Genomic DNA, 20,500 nt, shown 5'->3' on the forward strand with positions numbered 1-20,500 from the left:
TGACTACGCGAAAACGAGAGACGGTCAGCTTGACCACAGTCCAACACTGAAAACAAACGTCCCCTCTTAAAGTGCTTAGGATAACCGGCATTAAGTTAGTTTAATATTCAAGATTCATTTGACATTCAAAATACAAACCTATAATGCGCTTCAACCATTTGAGTGAATGATGTCAAACCAACTGTGCAACATACAGATTAATGTTCCTCATGTACCACAAGGCTTATTTTGCAAATATATCTTTTTGTCAGTTTTTTACAATTAAAATAAATAAACTTATTGTAAGGGAAAATGTTGGTTTTAGTCTGTTAAAGCAGAAGAAAGTGATATATTTGTGTTAATATAAGTCTTAAATAGTATATCTTCCGACAGCAATCACTTACATAGAGTGTTTGGTCTGAAACACGGGTCTGTCAGTCACTCTGCTCTGCTCTGAGCCGAGGAGAAAACATTTATCTAGGGTTGTTCGGTATACCGGTACTAGAGTGGTACCGGGGTACTGACGCATTTAAAACGGTACCATACTGCGCTTAGATGGGACCGGTACTTTCATTCTGCGCCGCCGGCAGCGGTGACGTCGCCGCGTGAGGTCGCCGCATTGTAATTTGAGCCGAGGCGAGCGAGAGAGCAGTCACAAACGAAGCAAGGTGCTTTTTTTAATTACCGTTACAGCGCCACCTGTCCATGTGCCTGTGTTTGTGTGTGTGTGTGCGTGTGTGCGCGCGCTGCGCGCGAGAGAGACGGCCGCCACAGACTCGTTAATTAATGCAAACACTGCTGGTTGATAAATTTCGTTTTTACCGCGGATCACCACTGGCTGCATGCTCTCTCTCTCTCTCTCTCTCTCTCTCTCTGTGAGTGAGTGAACACAGCAAAGCAGCGCTACACGGAGATGAATTAACAGAACGATACTGCGTTGATGGGGGGGCAGAATCAATTTGGTCTACGTATGGGAAACAATAGTTGTGTGTTTGAGTAAAATGAACGTTTGTGTTTCATTCTATAAACTACTGATAATAATTTCTCCCAAAAATTACAACTGGTCAAAATAACAAAAAAAGATGCAGTGTTTTCAGACCTCAAATAGGCTAATGCAAAGAAAACAAGTTGATATTCATTTTTAAACAGACTACTAATGTTTTAATCCTGCAGCAGCAGTGACTGTTTACTGATTTACTGATTATTTACTGATGCATATGTTATAGTTCTAAGATTTTCTATTAAAATAAAGCTAATAATGACATTTTTTGTATTCTCTTTTTATTTGGAAAAGTACCGAAAAGTATCGAAAAACATGTTGGTACCGATACCGGTACCAAAATGTTGGTATCGTGACAACACTACATTTATCGTATCCTACAGTTTTTATCCAATGAGGAGAGAGAACGGCATGCAGGGCTGTGTGTGCAGCCAAGGGACGCCGTGAATGTGGTGACGTAGCGACGAGGACTGTTATGGTGCGTTCAAGGAAACTCGTATTTTTCCGACCGTGAAGTGGTACCAGTTCGATCTGGTACGAGTTCACGGGTCAGAAGTTACGAGTGGCCGTTATAGTGACTTTCACCGGTAAAACAGGTCGGAAAAACACGAGTGGGTTGCCTGAAACGCTACAAAGTCGTAAGTTGTGACTTGAAGCTGTAATTTACGATTTCAAAGGCCTGCCTGGAACGCAGCATTAGCGAAAACGACCGGACCACTTACTTCTGCTTTAAATCATGTTAGAAACAAAGGAATGATTATTTGATTACACAGTCAGGGTTTTTTCTTCTAAATGCACTGTTAATTACATTTGTCCATGTTTTTTTTAAGTTTTAACACTGCTGTGAGGTAATATGTTGCTCCACTGATTTTGTGTAAGTGAAATTGTGAATTTCTTGGCTCTGGATGGCAATTGTAAAAAAATTGACGAAAAGATATATTTGAAAAATAAGCCTTGTGGCACATGAAATGAGGCATGTTCGTATCTGTGTTATACAGTTGGTTTGACATTTTGAGGTCAAGAGGTCAAGGAGCATAATAAGTTTATCTATTTATTTTAATTGTAAATAATTGACTGTTATGACCGGCTCAGAAAGCCATGACAAACAATGGTGAGACGTGGTTAAAGTCAAAGAATAATAATATTTATTTTAACAAAGTAACCAAATCATAATTATAACGGAACAGCTTCGGTGATGATACGCTGGCTGTGTATATACTGGCCTAATCCTCCGGTCAGAGAAGACGCAGCAACTTCTCTCCTTTAGATGAATTTATTGACCTCTATCCAATTGAACATGACACTGAGGTACATTTGTAGGTGTGTGTGGTTTGTGATGTCTGCAGAGGAAAACAATAATAAACAGTATTAATTAACTTACTTGCAGTAGCATTAATAATAATTAAACTACAGTGGCATTAGTAATAGAATACTGTAACACAAATTACAACAGACGTGAGTAACGTGTCATACTGCAAATCGCCAGTAGGAGGCACTGTAGGATAATCTATTAACACAATGGCCTGGCGCAGAGCGATAGATATAACATATAACATAGATATATATATCTATCGCTCTGGCCTGGCGCAGCAGGTAGGTCACGTGACCAAGCTAGACTGAAACAGCCCCGTCGGCTACTGAGCCGGTCAATTTAGCACACTAGCCTCACTGTTATAGCAGCTTCAATGAATGGCAGCTACACCGCTAAATAAACATTCACAGAAGAAAATAAATGTATGATAATTAACTGAGTTACATGTCGGACGGTCCGTATTCTAGGGGGCTCGGTAAGACATGCTAAATGCTAAGCTAACGAGCAAACAAACATATTACCCTGCTAATATTATTAAACATTCATTCATTCATCACGTAACTTACATCATCACCGACGCACACTGTTGTACAGTAGCCTACAAAGGGATGAAGGAAAGCACTGGTGATCGGCAGAAGGTAACTCAACCAGGTAACTGCACCGAAGTTTATTGAACACACTGCGCATGCGCAAACAGTCCATCAGTCTCTGCGTGAAGCAGTTTGCTGTGACGTGTACTCCTCACAGCAGGGAATTCACAACAATAATAATGCAAACACAAAACACCAAAACGCTGGATCTGGAGGTCACCAGGCCCGTCTGGAGAGAGGAAGACTGAGAGTGAGACGGCCTTTTCAAGGCTTCTGGGAGACTGGCCAGGTGCTCCCAGATTAATGCCCCGCCCACTGATACCTGCAGACAGAGCAGACAAACACAGAACAGGCCCTAGAGGACGGCAGGGGCCGTCACATTGACAAAAAGATATATTTGAAAAATAAGCCTTGTGGCACATGAGCCGGCCGAAGCCTCCATGGGGCCCTAAGCAAAATTTGATTTTGGGCCCCTCTATTTCCAATAATATTGATTGTTGATCATTCACACACGTACTATAAACTCATTGTGGCTAGACTGGCAGTGTTGTTTACATTATCCTCTTGTAAGTTGTTTATTGTCAATAAAAGGAACAGACAACATTTGCTTCACATAAAAAACACATTTAGGACATTTTATAATTGTAATGGCAAGAATGGCTGGAGTGTATGAAACTGGTCTTGTGAGCAAAATCAAAACTAATGTTTTAAAATCTTTTGGCCTTGACCAGCCTTTCAAAGGGTTAGGTTGCTTCCTCTGCTTCACCATGAGCCTCTTTCAGGACACACTTTCTTCTTCTGCCACTTCTGCCCTATTCTCATCTGTATCTTGATAGCTGTACTTTCAGACAGGAGGCTCCAACATGCTTGAGCTTTACACTGCTCAATAATCAGAACAGACATGAGGTTTTCAGCTTTCTATGATTATATTGTCAGCCAATAGCCAACTATTTATTATACAGCATCTGATCTATCTGATGATACAAGTCAGGGTCCTGAAATGTGTGTTTCTCTTATGATAAACATTTTACAGAGTTTCAGAGTTCAGAGTTTACAGATACACACACACCTGTTGCTATGCCATCTCTCTCTCTCTCTCTGCCTGGCTGCCTGGCTGTTCTTTTGGGCACATAAGGTAGAGCCACCACTACATGTGCTGACAGAGACAAGTCTTTTCTTTGTTTCATTTGTGGTTGAGGCGGTCTGTCCTCTCGTTAAAAATATTGAGAACTTACTGGCAGATGTTTCGGTTCTCACAGTTTTAATTCTACCAGGCAGTTAACCCACATCCTCTTTAAGTAAAACTGAAACAGTTCACATCAAAGTGATACATGACTGCAATTGGGGCACTGAACACCATGCCCCGTTGATGCGATGATGTGTTGTAATGTAACTGCCACCGCTGTCCTGCTTTTTGCCATGAAGATGTCTGTGTGTAAGTGGTGTTGTTGTTGCTGTTGTCCTGCTTGTTGTTGTTGTCCTGCTTGTTGTTGTTGTCCTGCTTGTTGTTTTTTATGAGACCAAAGACAAATTTCCACATCGTGGACAAATAAAACTAACTAACTAACTAACTTACACACAGCTCAATGTCTAGGGCTAGGCTACATGAACAATGACATGTAGCCAAACACCGACACAGCCGTTCTACTGAAATACAACAATCTACAGATCTCTCTAATGTGACCACAGCCACTTAAGCCGGGTACAGACTACACAATTTATTTGTCTGTCACGATGGTCTCCATGTCAGACTAAACGATCACAGTGGCATAAATTCTTGCCATGTCTTGGTCGGGAGACTGGTGTAGTGGGTCTGGAATAGCCACATATAGTTTATTATGTTAACAGACACCCCCTAATGTTCATTTAAATATTTGAACCTTTATTTGACACTTTGGGCCCTATTTTGCTGGCGCAACTCAGGGTGGCGCAGCGAAGCGAGCCCTGACGCAGCTGGCGAAGTGGTATTATCGTCCAGTGCAACAAGGTGCGCAGCGGAGTCGGTAAATTGGCAGACTGCTGTGCACTGAGATGGGAGTGGTCGCGCAGCAGGGGGAGGTGTTGACAGATTCGCCGTGGCGCAGTGACAATTTGTTGCCGATAGACCGCGCGGAGAGTGCGCCGAAAGCGCGCCAGCTCCAACCTGGTCTACTCTCAGCGCAAGGCGAAGCGCAGCCAGCGCAGTGGCAATTTGACTGCCCAGCGCGCAGTGCAGACACGTCACCAAGACCTCACAGGCAGATTTCCACACTTCCAGGCACATTTAAATGCAATTAATAATAATAATAATCATCATCACAATAACCCCTATTTATTGTATCTGAATCAGCACATACACCTATATCTATATAGATTGTCCCGTCACACTGATGGCAGACCAAAGGCTTGCGTAATGGAAACTCAGCCTGTCTGAATTAACACAGATGAAACCAGGGAGGGACTGAGACAGCCTGGATGTCCCAAGAGCAGGTGTGGACACTACACACTGTGCCGTTGCAGATTATCAGCTATTTATTTATTTATTTACTTATTGATTTATTAGGGGCCAGCGCCGCATCGTCACGCGACCATAACAAATAAAACTGAAATGCCTCCGTTACGCACAGCTGTTTGTTTATGCTGTGATCTGTGCACACGTGTTTAAATATAGGTTAGATAGATAGATAGACCTGCTCCCTCCTCCTCCCTCCTCCCTCCCAGACTACTTTTGCATCATCAGCCCATGAGGTCTGTTCGCGCGACCGGACACTGCCAGCTTGGACCGGACCAGAACATCAGTTTCCTCCCGTCTCACTTGCTCTGACAGATTGAGAGCTGTTGCCCAGTAAAGAAAAACAAAAAACAAAACACACACACCCCTTTTCCATTAATAAAGACACTCATATTTAGTAACCTATATTTAAACACGTGTGCACAGATCACACATAAACAAACAGCTGTGCGTAACGGAGGCATCTCTCTTTTTCTTTTTTCTTTAGAATTTACCTGAGAGGGGAGATGTTAATATCTGCTCACTATGAGGCCAGGCTGATTGTGGTTTGCTGTGAGAGATGATAGTTTATTTGTTTTCAGTTTTATTTGTTATGGTCGCGTGACGATGCGGCTCAATAAATCAATAAGTAAATACATAAATATAGCAGATAATCGTGTAGTGTCAACACAGCAGTAATCCATCCTCATCTTTCATCTGTGCAGCCTTTGATCTTTCATCAGTGTGACGGGACAATCGATATAGATGTGCTGAATGTCTACGCTGTAATCTGTAGGTGCTGATTCAAATCTTCTCTTCCACGGTGAAATCAAACGTCCGCCTTGCGCGCGCGGCGGATTTAAAGGCGAGGAGAGGAGCTCATTTGATTGGTGAAGATCTGACTCGGCTGTGTCAAACCCACTCCACGCCTTCTCTCCTCCCTCTATGCCATTTGCGCCGGTGGGAGGGAAGTAGGCGGGATGCGCTCCGCTGCGTCTCGAAGGAAAATCGCAATCTGCTCCTGACCACTCCCCGTTGGCGAAGCGAAGGCGAGGCGCAGGCCTGATCCCCTCCGCCTGTACCTAGTTCACGAAAGTAGAGCCCTTTATAAACTCAGTTTTGCATAATCATTACCATTTCGCACCAGTAGATGGTGCTCTAACACAGGGGTGATTCTAGGATCAGACCTTTAGGGGTGCTCAGCCTCCAGAGGCTGGCGTACCCCTAGGGAGGTCTGCGGGTGCTGCCTCGGAAGAAAATTTTGAGCATTGTAAATTTAAATGCATCAATCTGGTGCACTTTGGGGGTGCACTTTGAGAAATTACAATGACAATTTACTAGGGGTACTTGGCATGTTTGGTGCTGATCACTGAATGATAGGGATGACAATTGAGTGGATTTTATTGTTGTCTATTCCGTTATCATTTCTGCTTATTGATCCAATTCTTAATCGATTCTCTTATAGGCTACGTGAATGTCATCTCCCTACCAAAAATACTGAGAAATGATCTGCTGGTAACAGAAACTTAGGTTGGACGTCTTCTGTTAATTTCCATGCACCGGGAGATAAGGATGTTTACGGCGCTACGCGCTAGTGCTCATGGGAAATGGAGTCTTCCTTCAGGCAAAACACTACCGCTTGGGGCCACTGGCGCCGCCAAACTCAACCAAAACTGAAAGTTCTTTTGTACTGCTTTAAGTTGACAGGAAAAGATAACTTTTGGAAATTTTGCAAATAAGTAGTTGCATCTCATCAAAACCATGTAATATTACTGATAATGTGGTGATAGACTATATGAAACCTCCACTTGGAAAACGAAAAGCCTCACCATTTTACAAAATTGCGAATTCTTCTCTTGGTAACGACTCTAACCAGTTAAAGATGATTTGGTAGAGGGACCTGGGTGGAGAGTTCAGAGGTGATAGATGGGAAATAATTTTGGCTGACTGCGGTAAATATGTGAGAGAGGCAAGGGGTAAACTTACACAATATAGCGTATTACATAGATACTGCTACACACCATAGAATGTAAAGGATGAAATTCCTGGATAATGACTTGGCTGGGAATGGCTGGAAATGTATACAGGTAACTGGAACTCTTATGCATTGTATGTGGGAATGTGTGTTAATCAGACCTTTCTGGACTCAGATTTGAGTAACTGGCTCGGAGCAGAAGTCTCCTCAAGCCTGGAACTCTGTTTACTGGGGGATAAATCTCAGTTACCCAATATTACTAAATGTAACTTTTCTGTAATTTCGGTAGGCACAACAACAGCTTGTCGAGTCATTTTAAGGCATTGGAAAGCATCAGAAATTCCACAAGTGAAAGAATGGGTCAGTGCAATGACCGAAACTGCATCCTATGAATGTATGCTTGGTAGATTAAGTGATGACAGGGGGACGGGGGGACGGGGTGACCCCTTGGGGCAGGTTCTGGGATTACATAAAGGTAAATAATAACCCTCAGTAGGGACTCTGGTTTTCTTGTTTTGTTGTACTTCCCTCAGGGGGATCTGGTGTATACCCCAGCAACATGTCATTATGATGTGCGTGTGCATACAGATATGATATGTTTAGTTGATATTATTTTGTACTCACTATCTTTTGCAATTTCTGCCCTTTGAGAGACAAAAATGTGTCTGTAACAGTTAACTCTTAATGATGACTACCTATTCTTGTATGGAGAAACATAACTAGTTTTGCCATGTACCAAGCCTTGGAAAGTTCAATAAAAACTTGAATTAAAAAAAAAAAGAAGTTTTATTTCCTCTCTTTTCTCAAACATCATCTGCCAGATTTTGCTCTGGACTTGTAGATTTCTAATATTGTAGAGCAGTGACACCTGTAGTTTATTGTAAGCATTTCTAACCTGTTATTTTTAAATCAACATTGCTGCATCATGTTTTTACTCTTCTCCTCTTGACCTCCAGAGTGAATGTTGGAGGAAGGAAAACACCAGACAGCCGGCTGAAGACGACCTCAGTGGGGAGATGTGGGGCCTGGACAGTTGCTGCTTCCTCTCCAGTCTGAACAGACAGGTGTCTGTACATGTGTGTGTGTGTGTGTGTGTGTGTGTGTGTGTGTGTGTGTGTGTGGCAGCATGGTAATTAATCCAAAACTTTTATATATATAATACATACATATACTATATTACAAAAATACAAATATTATTCGACAACAACATGAAAATATGTGAACTGTGAAATGTTCTTTGTTTAACAACAGAGAAAAGAAATCACATGTCAGCTTCATTCAGCTCTGTTCATTTCACACGGCTCAGACACTGATAATTTGATCATCACATTAGGGTTTTGGTATCTGATAGCTCAGAGTCAGTGGTGAGTTCATTGTCTCTCAACAATCCTACTGATTTTCAGCTCACTGTTTCTATTTCTCAGGTAAAAGGCTTCCAGGGTTTAGTCTTCTGTCCTGACAGGAGGTTGTTTTAAATGGGGAATCCCCTCGATTTACAATAACCTCCACCTTATGTTTACTTTATTTTATTTTCAGTGAGCTCTATGAGACGTTAACCTCAGTCCAGGACTGGACCTGGTCTCCATAAAACATGGAAAAACAAACAAGAAACAAAAAATAAATATATCACTGTAAAAAAAAAAAAGATGTGCCGTGCTGAGTTTTTCTCGTGCAACATTGATGTGTCATTGCAACACAGCATCAATGGAAAATAACTGAGAAGTTTTTTTTTCTGTGCCACTTGTTATTTATTTGGTATGAAACACGTGCAGGAAAATGTTATTCGATTATATTATTATTTTCCTATGCAAGTAAATGTTGGAAGAACATTATGTTTGAACCACAAATACCCCTACCACTCCAACCCTAACCCCACACCCATCAGTCACAAACACACGTCCATACTGTTTTGTCTCACTGCTGTAGTCTTATGCTTTCGATCTCAGCCACTTGTTTACTGTAAACCATACAACCTCAGAACAAACAGATGAGGTTTCACCTTTCAAACTCATTTAAATGACTGTCATTACTGGTGCTGTACCTGTAGATAAAGTATGATTCACACAGAGGGGACAAATCCATTTGAATTTGTTATATTGTTTTAATAGATTTGCCATTTGATACAACCATTCTGATCTGTCATTATTGAAGACCACCCATCAGAACTGTAGTTTTTTTTTATATTCCTTTGTGTCTCCTGGACTTTAAATTAGGCTGATACCAATGACAGCTAACTAAGCAAAGAGTAGGCATCACTGTGCTCTTTAAAAATCTGAAAATCAAATCCTAAACTCATAGTTTAATGGTAATGACTATGTTCTGCAGTCACGTGAATTCCTGTACATATGTGGCTGAGACTGAGGTATCTGTATCAGTGACAGAGGTATTCATGACTCGAAGGAAGATATTTTATCAAAGTATGCAAATAAGAAGTCAGTACAACAACAACAACAACACATGAATGAAATCTGATAACGTGATAGAGGATGATCAGTAATATTGAACAGAGTCTCACAGATTTGGATTGTCAGCATTGGTATCTTTTAGCTTGTTTGAAAGCACACACCTAGTGACCATGCTCTCAGTTCAGGCTAAATTATATTGTATTGATTGTTGTTATGATGCATCAGGGGATCTGCCCAACACAAACTGTTAAAACATTTTGACTGTGCCACTTCTCACAGAATTACAGTTTGTGTAAATGCATTCTTGCTGTTTTACATTAAAATTTTGATTTTGATTTAAAAGATGTTGCAGAGAAGGAAAAGGTGTCAAAATGGCAGTTTATTCAAGTTAGTGTTGTATCATTTTTAATTTGATTGGGATATTTCCTCCCTGCTCCATTTTACAACCAGCTACATTCAGCTCTGTTCAGCTCACATGACATTGATAAGTTGATCATACTGGAACCATTACTTTAGGTTTTTGGTTATGTATTTAATAGTTCATACTAGAGTCAGTGGTGAGTTCAATGTCTCTCAACTTTTTTTCTCAGGTATAAGGCTTCCAGGGTTTAGTCTTCTGTCCTGACAGGAGGTTGTGTCTGTACCCCGACATTACTCCTCCCTCACATAGTGTCAGTACATTTCCTTCTTCTAACACCAGGTTAGTATGTAAGACAAACCCCCATGGTTTAGAATAATCTTTACCTCATATTTTCTTTATTTTATTTTCAGTGAGCTCTATGAGACGTTAACATCAGTCCAGGACTGGACCTGGTCTCTGGTCTCTGCAGCCACAGCTCTCAGCTCCACTGCTGCTCTGTGTCTCCTGGCTGCTCTCATCGTGTCTCACAGGAAATGTGTCTCCAGCAGCAACAGGATCCACACTGAGACACAATGTCACAGGAAATAAGGTGAGATTTGGTTTCACAAAACATTTATGTATCACAGCCTCAAAATTATGTTGTTAGCTGTGTGATTTTCTTTGTAATGAAATACATGAAGAAGCTAATGTACAAGATAATGTAGGTCATGTTCAAGGTGTGCAAAAGACGTTCTTGTGATTTTTACAAAGAATTGTTTTTTTCACAGACAGCCACTGATGGAAAGATATCATTCAGGCTTGTTTTTGAGTAATGCAGTCTGTGCATCACCTTGTACTGGATTAACCTGTAGAGTGAGTTAACAACGAACAACAACGAAGCCAGAAACTTTGCCACTTCCCAGAACTCCACTGACATACTCTGAAACGTCTTTAGTCCAGGTCTCTGCGATAGAATCTTTTAAGGCTTAGTCAAACAACTCACTTTTTTTTTTAACAATAAGGGGTGGAGTCCGGAGGGAGCAGGAGATAGAAAGAAGAGCCTTTTTATGAACCTCTAAAAACAGTTTTACTGGTTTTATTTTTGAAGAAAGCAACAACTTTTGAGTACTCTAATCAGCAATCAATCAATCAATCAATCAATCAATCAATCAATCAATCAATCAATCAATCAATCAATCAATCAATCAATCAATCAATCAATCAACTGATTCCAAGAAGTATTAAAATGAGAAAATGTGCTATACAACACCAACTCACATAAATTGAACAGTAATCCTGGACTGTGTAATGTCTTCTAATTAGACATTGGATGTTAATACACATAAATCAAAGTGTGACTCTGGATAATTCAGGACATCCAACAGTCCAAAAAGGATCTAACTGTTGGATCCTTTTCAGCCCTTCTAGGAGCCTTAGTGGGACATCCTTATATATATATCTCAATATATATATATATATATTTAGCGCTGATTAAATGTTTTGACTGATTATATATACTGTGTGTGTTTTTTAATAAAAAAATCTTGGGTAGAAAATTACTGTACTTTTAAGAATAATTTCTTTCCATTTCACAAGATCTGCCCCATTATCTAACTTCTGATGTTGTTGGTGGTTACTAAAGCCAGCCAGCCACTAAAACACTCGCCTTTTGAACATCAAGCAGGTACAGGTGACCCTGTCTAGTTGCTTTTGACCCCCAATCGGCACAGCACCGTCTGGACAAACAGGGCAGATGGATGTAGATCAAACTGAAAAGTCTTCAAGTTTTTCTAGTTTGTCTTAAAGAGTATGGATGCCTGACCCTGAGGAGCAAACCCGTAAATAACAGAAGACATTACTGATTACAACTGATTATAAAAAAGTCCAGTGTTAAGATAGAGTGCGTGTCCACTTGAAGAACTATAAACAGTCTCCAGCATTTGAAGTTTTGTTTCTTATTTTCTTCTGTTCACAGAGCCTTGTCTTAATCCAGGACTCATTGACTGCATTTGTGTTTAGGTGTCAATGCATTAATGTATTACAAATATAGAATGTATTATACACATTTGATACAAACATTTGGTGATGCTCTTGTACTACACCAGTGGTTCTCAAACTTTCTCTGCTGGGCCCCCCTTTGGCTGATGAGAAAATTTCCGCCGCTCTTGGCGTCTGGTCTATTCTGTGTGCGAGCCGCGAGTGATCGTGTGAAGCCGGGCAGGAAATCACACAAAGAAACAACAAGATAATCCAGTTAATTTTCAAGATTAAAACAATTTTCAAAATAAAACACTGTGATTGACAAATGCGATGATTTGAACGGAAGGGCTCCAGCTTGCTCAGCGCTCCGCAACGATTCCACAGCCGGTGTACCACGCCTCCCCTGCAATGGCTATGCACCCCCCACTTTGGGAATCACTGTACTACACAGTGTTGTTTACACTTCCACAGGTCTGTCTGGTGTATAGCACCACAGCATCAATACACCTAACCAAGAGCAGTTTTTAAGTAGGTTGTATTTCCTGAGAACAACCATCAGACATTGAAGCAACATGTTGTACTCCTATACACCCAGAACCAGAACTAGCAACGTTATGTTTTACAAACATAACGTTGTTTACATCATTAGGCTACTTCTTCCACACAGGTATAGGTCTGTCTGGGGGCAACTCCACTGGAACATGGTCTGTAATAACTACTTGTTCTCAAACACTCTACTGTCGGCTTCAGACACACAAAACAAAACTCCTTCCTGCACCGTGAACAGACGACGTTCTTAGATCTTGTTCCCTCATGCTCAGCCAGGAAACCACATGTGGGACAGGCACGGATGGACGGACAGCTGGTGACACCCCTCACATTCTTCAAGGTGATCTCTGGACAGGTTTTCAATATCTGTAGTGACTTATCAATGCAGTCATCATATGCACAGCGATCTGAAGCTGGAGATGGACCTTTCCACTCCCTCAGACACTGCCAGCAGAATTCATATGTCTTATTATTGTCAACTGTGCACACAGGACAGCAGACCCTTAGGTTGTTGAGGTCGTCAGTCCTCATCACACAGGACTTACAGCCAGGACACTGTGAAGTGAAACCAAGACATTGTTAAAAATTAGCTTTTCTTTACATGTGAGCAACTTTTTTTTACTCAAAATTGTGATTTCAGGGAACAGTTTGCAAATGCTATTGAGACACATAACGTACTTTCTTGGTGCCCATGTTATCACTTGCAGTTCTCTCAGACAGTTTCTTTTCGAAGTGCTCCATTTCTTCAGGTGTCAGAAGAGCCATTTTACAAACCTCTTCATAGGGCCACTCAACATTACAGCCAGTTATCCCACACACAAATTTGGTCTTTCCCTTAGAGATTGAAAAGAGAAAAACAGTTTCATCAGTTTCATTTCTGAAACATTTGTGTTTTGTGGTATTTCACATAAACAGTAATCTGTCAAGTCATATGCACATATTGGCCCTCATTTAAATGCACCTACAAAAACATCGGTGTTCGCGTGAGATTTTCCCCTACGCTCACATTCAGATTGATAGCCTAAATTCCCATCCTTGCGTCAGATTTAGTGGTTGGTTTACACACCCCTCATAAATGGGGCAGGGTGAATTGAGGGTGATTGGGACATAAGGTCAAATGGGACAGTATAACGATACACGTTTTATTTCCTTGCCTGATGAATGAAAAATACAAACTTTTCTGTGGAGTCCCAGCTGTGAAACCACATAGTAGGAATTTAGGGTAATTGTGACTTTTTTTTTTTTAAAATTTCTGCCTTGTGCAAGCTTTTTTGCCATATTTCAAGAAAAATAGCACAACATACGAGACATTTCTGAAATAGCCTACTGAAGATACTACCTATCCATTTTAGGAAGAAATAAGGTTATATCATATTCCAAGAATGAGTGGCATACCCTTTTCTGTAATCTGTCCCAAAACCTTTTTACGTTGCACATCTTATCATTGATTTAGGCTAGTGTAGCATTGCACAATTTAATTCTTAGGCTACTTTATAATTTTACATGAAAAAATTATTTTTGCTGTTTATCATTATGAATTAAGACTCCATGTTCATTTCTGTTAAACTTCATTACTGAAGGTTTGAAAATCCATCCACAATTTATACATTATAAAGCTGCCTTTCCTCAATTAATTCCTTTCTTCCTTCCTGCATCTCGCTTTCTGTCGCACTGGTGCCATTCTACTCTGCAATACATATACATATACAATAGTTAGGGATGAGTTCAAATGTCAACGCTATTTTAGTGTTAGGTTTGGCTTGTGTGTATAAGGGTAAACTTCTTGTTTTTTGCTATAGCAAAAACTGCTAGCAAAAAACAGCAAGATGCCAGCTGAACAGCTAGCAAAAAAAAAAAAAAAAAAAAAAACAGCCACCAAAAACAGCTAGCAAAATCCAGTCAGTCCATGACACATGAAGATGTTGGGAACCACTAATCTAGAGCATACACAATGGGTCTCTGTTGCAAGGTTGATAATTTCATGTCATGAGTAAGCCTTTTAGCACTGTCCCAATCCAATCACCCAAAACCATGCTGTCCCATTCACCCAAACACAGTGTGGGTGAATAGGACAACATAAAAATAACCTAATTCCATAAATATAAACATGATAGGCTATTAACATTAACAACTGATTTTGCTACAGTATAGTACAGTATATTCATGTATCCATCAAAGATTTGTGCAATAGGCTACATTAGGCTATTTGTGACAATTTTATGACCTTATGATGAAAACTTGCTGAAGCTTATGTCATTTTCCTCACCTCATACATTGCAGGGTCAACCTCCTGTTTGTCTTGCCCATATGTGATGCCAGACCAATGAGGGCATGTAATTTTGATTAGGTTAACTAACAACCAACATAGGCCTACTAGATGGCTATTTCAGATATTTGCTGACACTAGATAAACACACTAATAACTAAGTGGTAGTAAATGGCAATTGACAAATACAAGTTAAACTCAAGATCCCAAGCTACTTGTTCCAGCTTTTGACTGAATGAAACACTGAGCTACACAGAAAGAGGAAGGGGAAGCTTTATCTCTCATTGCTCAGTGCAGGATCATAGAAGACTAGGCCTACATTGGCTGGTAGAGATAGGCTACAGCCATTTTAATTGCATTTCCTTTTCTTCTTCTTCTTTTATTTAATGAAAAGAAATTGCATTTATCTCATATTGGATCATGAAACGTCTCTATTGCTCTTTACGATTTTGAAAACCGTTAGTTGGTTCACGCTGTAGTTATTCTGCACGATCTGATATCACCAAGTAATCAACAGCCCAGGACTAACCCTAACCGGTTGCTTATAACAGCGCTCCTGGGCTGTTAATTACTTGAATATCAGATCATCATGTAGTATCCTAGCGCTGACTTTCTGAGCCCTTGTAGTGAATGGACTTACATAATTCACCCTTGCATTTATAGTTCTACACACTTATGCATGTGATTAGTTATTATTGTGTTATGCATGTAGGAAGTAGCCTACTGTTCCGGGATCACGGTCCCTTTAAGAAACTATGTTGTTGTCCTGACGACGAGCCTCTGCTCGTTTTTTGGTTATAGGCGGGTGCATATATGAAAAAAAAACACCTAACCCTAAAAAAATTCTAACAAAAGGTTTCTCAGCTGTTTTTTATAGTATTAGATGACCTTAATAACATACTAAAAGTTTACCACAATTTGACCACTAGAAAGGTGTCATTTTCAAGATGGCGTCCAAGATGGATAGGAAGCCTGGGGAGACACCAGAGGTGAATCGGGTAAAAATGTTTAACTAACAGATATCACCATGAAACTTCCCAAGTTTATCACTTACATTAAGACAAATATTTTTTGTATTACAAGTTTTGTCAAATTGTATGTTTAAATATGTAAATGAGGCAATATCTCATTAAATATGCGCTAATTTGCATACATTTCCAGAACCGAAATCTGAACAATGGATAAAGCTACTTTCAAAATTCTTGTTTTATTTAGTTGACATACTAGAGTCAGAAGTTTTTACAGAGGGGATTTTGGATATCTCTTTTTATCACTCTGTAAATGAGAAAATACTGTCACCAGCCCTAAAAATTCAAATATCGCTATGTTTTTAGGAGTAAAATGTTGTATAAATCAGGCTATGAATCATATATCAACAAACCCCTCTGTAAAAACCTTCAGAATATAGAAAGGGATCAAACTGGAAGGTTTGGTGTCTGTAAGTGCTGCTGAAGTGGAGATTTTGGGCTCAGAGTCTGAGGAAAAACTCATTTTGAGAAAACATGTACATGTAAAATTCCATGTAAATTGTACTTGTATGATTGGTTGCGGATACGGAGGAATTTTGGAGCCAACATAATTGTTCAGGAGAGAGAGAGCTTTACAATGATACCTGACATGACATGGGTCAGACAACAGGTACAGCACAGTATGTCACAGTAGCATGTTCACTTGTGGTGAATTTAGGAGAAATCTACAGACAAAAGAGACAAAATGAAGTAAAATAACCACCTTAATGTGGATTTTCTACCATATCTTTTGACTTTTCTGAAAAAAGACATGTTAAGAAAGAAAAATAGCCCAAAATCTCAAAATTATCAGTGCATGAAAAAACAGGGTTTTTGCCACTAGTTTTTGCCTTTATCCTAACTCTTTCATTATTTGACCTAGCCAAGTAATATTGGTGTCTAACCCCATGTTTTCTGGGTCTGTGAATCCATTGGACTTGTCTAAATTGTGCTGACAAGATTACATACTTACTTACAGTACCACACAGTTCTAATGAATTTATTCTTATTGGAATGGGTGGTTGACACGTAAGGTAGAAATAGGGCCTAGTTAGATGCTTTCTAAAAAAAAAAAAAAGACATTAATTCTATGATGAAAATTGTGCACTGTAGTGGTATTAGTATTTTCTTGTAACATTTTGCATGCACTGATAATTTTGAGATTTTGGGCTATTTTTCTTTCTTAACATGTCTTTTTTCAGAAAAGTCAAAAGAAATGATAGAAAATCCACATTAAGGTGGTACTTCATTTTGTCTCTTTTGTTTGTAGATTTCTCCTAAATTCACCACAAGTGAACATGCTATTGTGACATACTGTGCTGTACCTGTTGTCTGACCCATGTCATGTCAGGTATCATTGTAAAGCTCTCTCTCTCCTGAACAATTATGTTGGCTCCAAAATTCCTCCGTATCCGCAACCAATCATAAAAGTACAATTTACATGGAATTTTACATGTACATGTTTTCTCAAAATGAGTTTTTCCTCAGACTCTGAGCCCAAAATCTCCACTTCAGCAGCACTTACAGACACCAAACCTTCCAGTTTGATCCCTTTTCTATATTTTGAAGGTTTTTACAGAGGGGTTTGTTGATATATGATTCATAGCCTGATTTATACAACATTTTACTCCTAAAAACATGGCGATGACAGTATTTTCTCATTTACAGAGTGATAAAAAGAGATATCCAAAATCCCCTCTGTAAAAACCTCTGACTCTAGTATGTCAACTAAATAAAACAATCATTTTGAAAGTAGCTTTATCCATTGCTCAGTTTTTGGTTCTGGAAATGTTTGCAAATTAGCGCATATTTAATGAGATATTGCCTCATTTACATATTTAAACATACAATTTGACAAAACTTGTAATACAAAAAATATTTGTCTTAATGTAAGTGATAAACTTGGGAAGTTTCATGGTGATATCTGTTAGTTAAACATTTTTACCCGATTCACCTCTGGTGTCTCCCCAGGCTTCCTATCCATCTTGGACGCCATCTTGAAAATGACACCTTTCTAGTGGTCAAATTGTGGTAAATTTTTAGTATGTTATTAAGGTCATCTCTAATACTATAAAAAACAGCTGAGAAACCTTTTGTTAGAATTTTTTGGGGGTCAAGTCATATTTGCACCTGACTATTACTGTACTCGCCATCTTGCAAGTTAGTTGACTTCCTGTGTCAATAAACGAGGCACACGGTTTGTGCACTCAAGCTGAAAAATTGTTCTTGCCTTTTCAATACAATTTCCACACCCTCGTCTATAAACTCTGCAGTACGGCTGCACTTAAAATATTGGAGTGGCAGGCTTGACTACGTGAAAACGAAAGACGATCGGCTTGACAACAGTCCGACACTGAAAACAAATGTCTCCTCTTAACTGCTTTAGCCTAATCCATGGTAACATAGGCTATAGGCTACAGTTAAAATATTTGGAGCAAGCATGAATAGGCTATTTTTTGAGCCATTTGAATTATGTTTGTAGATTTTCATAAGAAATTCAGTAGGCTACTTTACCTCATCCAATAACCGTCGACACCATCTGGTCAGAGACATGGGAGTGACAGTGTGTCCACAGGACATCCGTGCTCTGAGAGATTTGTAGTCCATGCACTCAACTATCACACAAAACAAAGAAGTGTTAGGTCTAGCTACCCTACTGGATCATCGAGGTAGATTAGGCTATGTTTTTTGTTTTTTTGTTTTTTTTGAATAGCTTACAATCCATGTCATCCTCTCTGGCGACAAATTCAAGTGTGGTGTCTGTAGGGTCATAACACTTCTCTTCAGTTGACACTCTGCTGCTGCTGCTTGCCTGTTGAGAGAAAAAAAATCACCTGTTAAACAAAAAGTTTAGGCTACAGTTTAAAATAACGAAGGCCCAAACTGTCTAATTTCCCCCCTTACTTGTTCCTCGGAATAACCGGCTGTCACTCTGCTGGGCTGATCTCCAGAGTCGCTCACATTTTGCTCAGTTCCGAATGTGACGAATCTTTCTTGAGAAACACTTCGTACCAGTCCAGTCGGCGTCGCTTTTGCAGATTTACTTTTCGAGGAGCCCATCTCGATATCTTCACGCTCTCCCACGAAAACAAATTAAGTTCAATCGCTCAATGATCGTAGCCTATTCAATTTACGTGATGCTGGTTATTTTGCTTCCAAAAATCACCTCGAGGTCGGCAAAGTTTTGGTCTCCAGCCCACACATCCACACAGTCCTCTGAGTGTCTTTTAGTGTCACTGTGTCACCGCCAGCAACATCTGGTCCAGCTGAAAGTGCGTGGACTCATTGATCTGTGCAGCACTCTAGAGCAGGGGCCTGAAAAATAAGATTATCGAACAACTACTCCAATGTTAAACTTATTTCCGCTTGTTTCACACAGCCTTAAAATGATTTATTTACATTTTCTTAGCTGTTTTAAGGACTAATTAAAACATCGTAAGGCTAGAGAAAAAAAGTTATGACTCAAACTCAAAACTTTGACGCTTTGGGCATCAAGTGAACTGAAGTTGATGTAGGCCTAGGCTAAATTAATTTCACAGAAGGCACTAGTGGGAAAAATAAAACAACCAATTTAACAACCACACCTTTCTAATCTGCATCGGAAACAAGACGCTGGAGGATTCCACTCTGCTGTTGTCCTACGGGATCCGAAATATATCCACTTCTCATATTGCCGCTCCCCGGAGGAGACTATGTACAAGACTAAATATGACTCTCACTCCAAACCACAATCGGGCCAATACGAAATGTTTCTTCTTCGATGACTAGGCTATAGTCTCGCTCGCCAGGTCCTCCACCGCAGTAAAGTGAGCCGCTGTTTCCCTCTGAGTGGTAAAGTGAGCCGTTGTTTGATTTTCGTTGCGCCCGAATTAGAGTAACTACAGTAGGCACGGTCCTTGAGCAAGGTGAAGGTCCTAACAGATACATAAAGCCTACGTGCGTTTACTGGAGAAATGTGGAGAAAAATCACATTCAAGATTATTGGTTTTGGTTATATTTCACTGCCGTAATGTAGAGAAAAATCGGATTAAAACCACCCTCATGATTAACTCCATTCACAGTATGCTGACCTTTGGCCTTATGTAAAATAAATTCCTTTACTTTAAAGCAGAAGTAAGCGGAATATTTGTGTAAATATAAGTCTTCAATATATCTTCCGAGGCAATCACTTACATAGAGTGTTTGGTCCGAAACACGGGTCTGTTAGTCACTCTGCTCAACTGTAAGCCGAGGAGAAAACTTTTATTTTATTTCCTTGTATCTAGAGCACTGGAGAAGAGAGAAACGACACCACCACTGACTCCCGTGGTAAGGGTTTTGCGCCCGAGTGGCAGGATATGGGTATTACAAAAGCGCCCAGTAGCATTCACTCCAATTTATGTGTGTTGCCCACTTGCTTGTAAATTGATGAAAACGGCCCTGTTTTTCTTTTTCGGTGTCTTGGTCATATCAAATTATACTTATAATTTGTTTATTAGCTATAAAATGTAGATTGAAACATTAATGTAGATAACTGTTTTTTTTTTCTTTTTTCTTTTTACTAGCCTATATGTGTTAATATTTATCTGTAAAGGGTCCTCAATGATGTTATTAAGGTGGGTGATCTATAAATGTCCTTAAATTATTG

General features: G+C 39.8%; 1 pseudogene; it reads right to left on the minus strand.

The window, feature by feature from the left end:
* Positions 1 to 12,701: 12,701 nt before the first annotated feature.
* LOC146969191 (uncharacterized) lies at positions 12,702 to 18,933 on the minus strand (annotated as a pseudogene).
* Between the last annotated feature and the right edge of the window lie 1,567 nt (positions 18,934 to 20,500).

The sequence above is a fragment of the Trachurus japonicus genome, chromosome 18 (genome assembly GCF_045865225.1).
Source record: "Trachurus japonicus isolate A0001 chromosome 18, Traja_1.0".
NCBI lineage: Eukaryota > Metazoa > Chordata > Actinopteri > Carangiformes > Carangidae > Trachurus > Trachurus japonicus.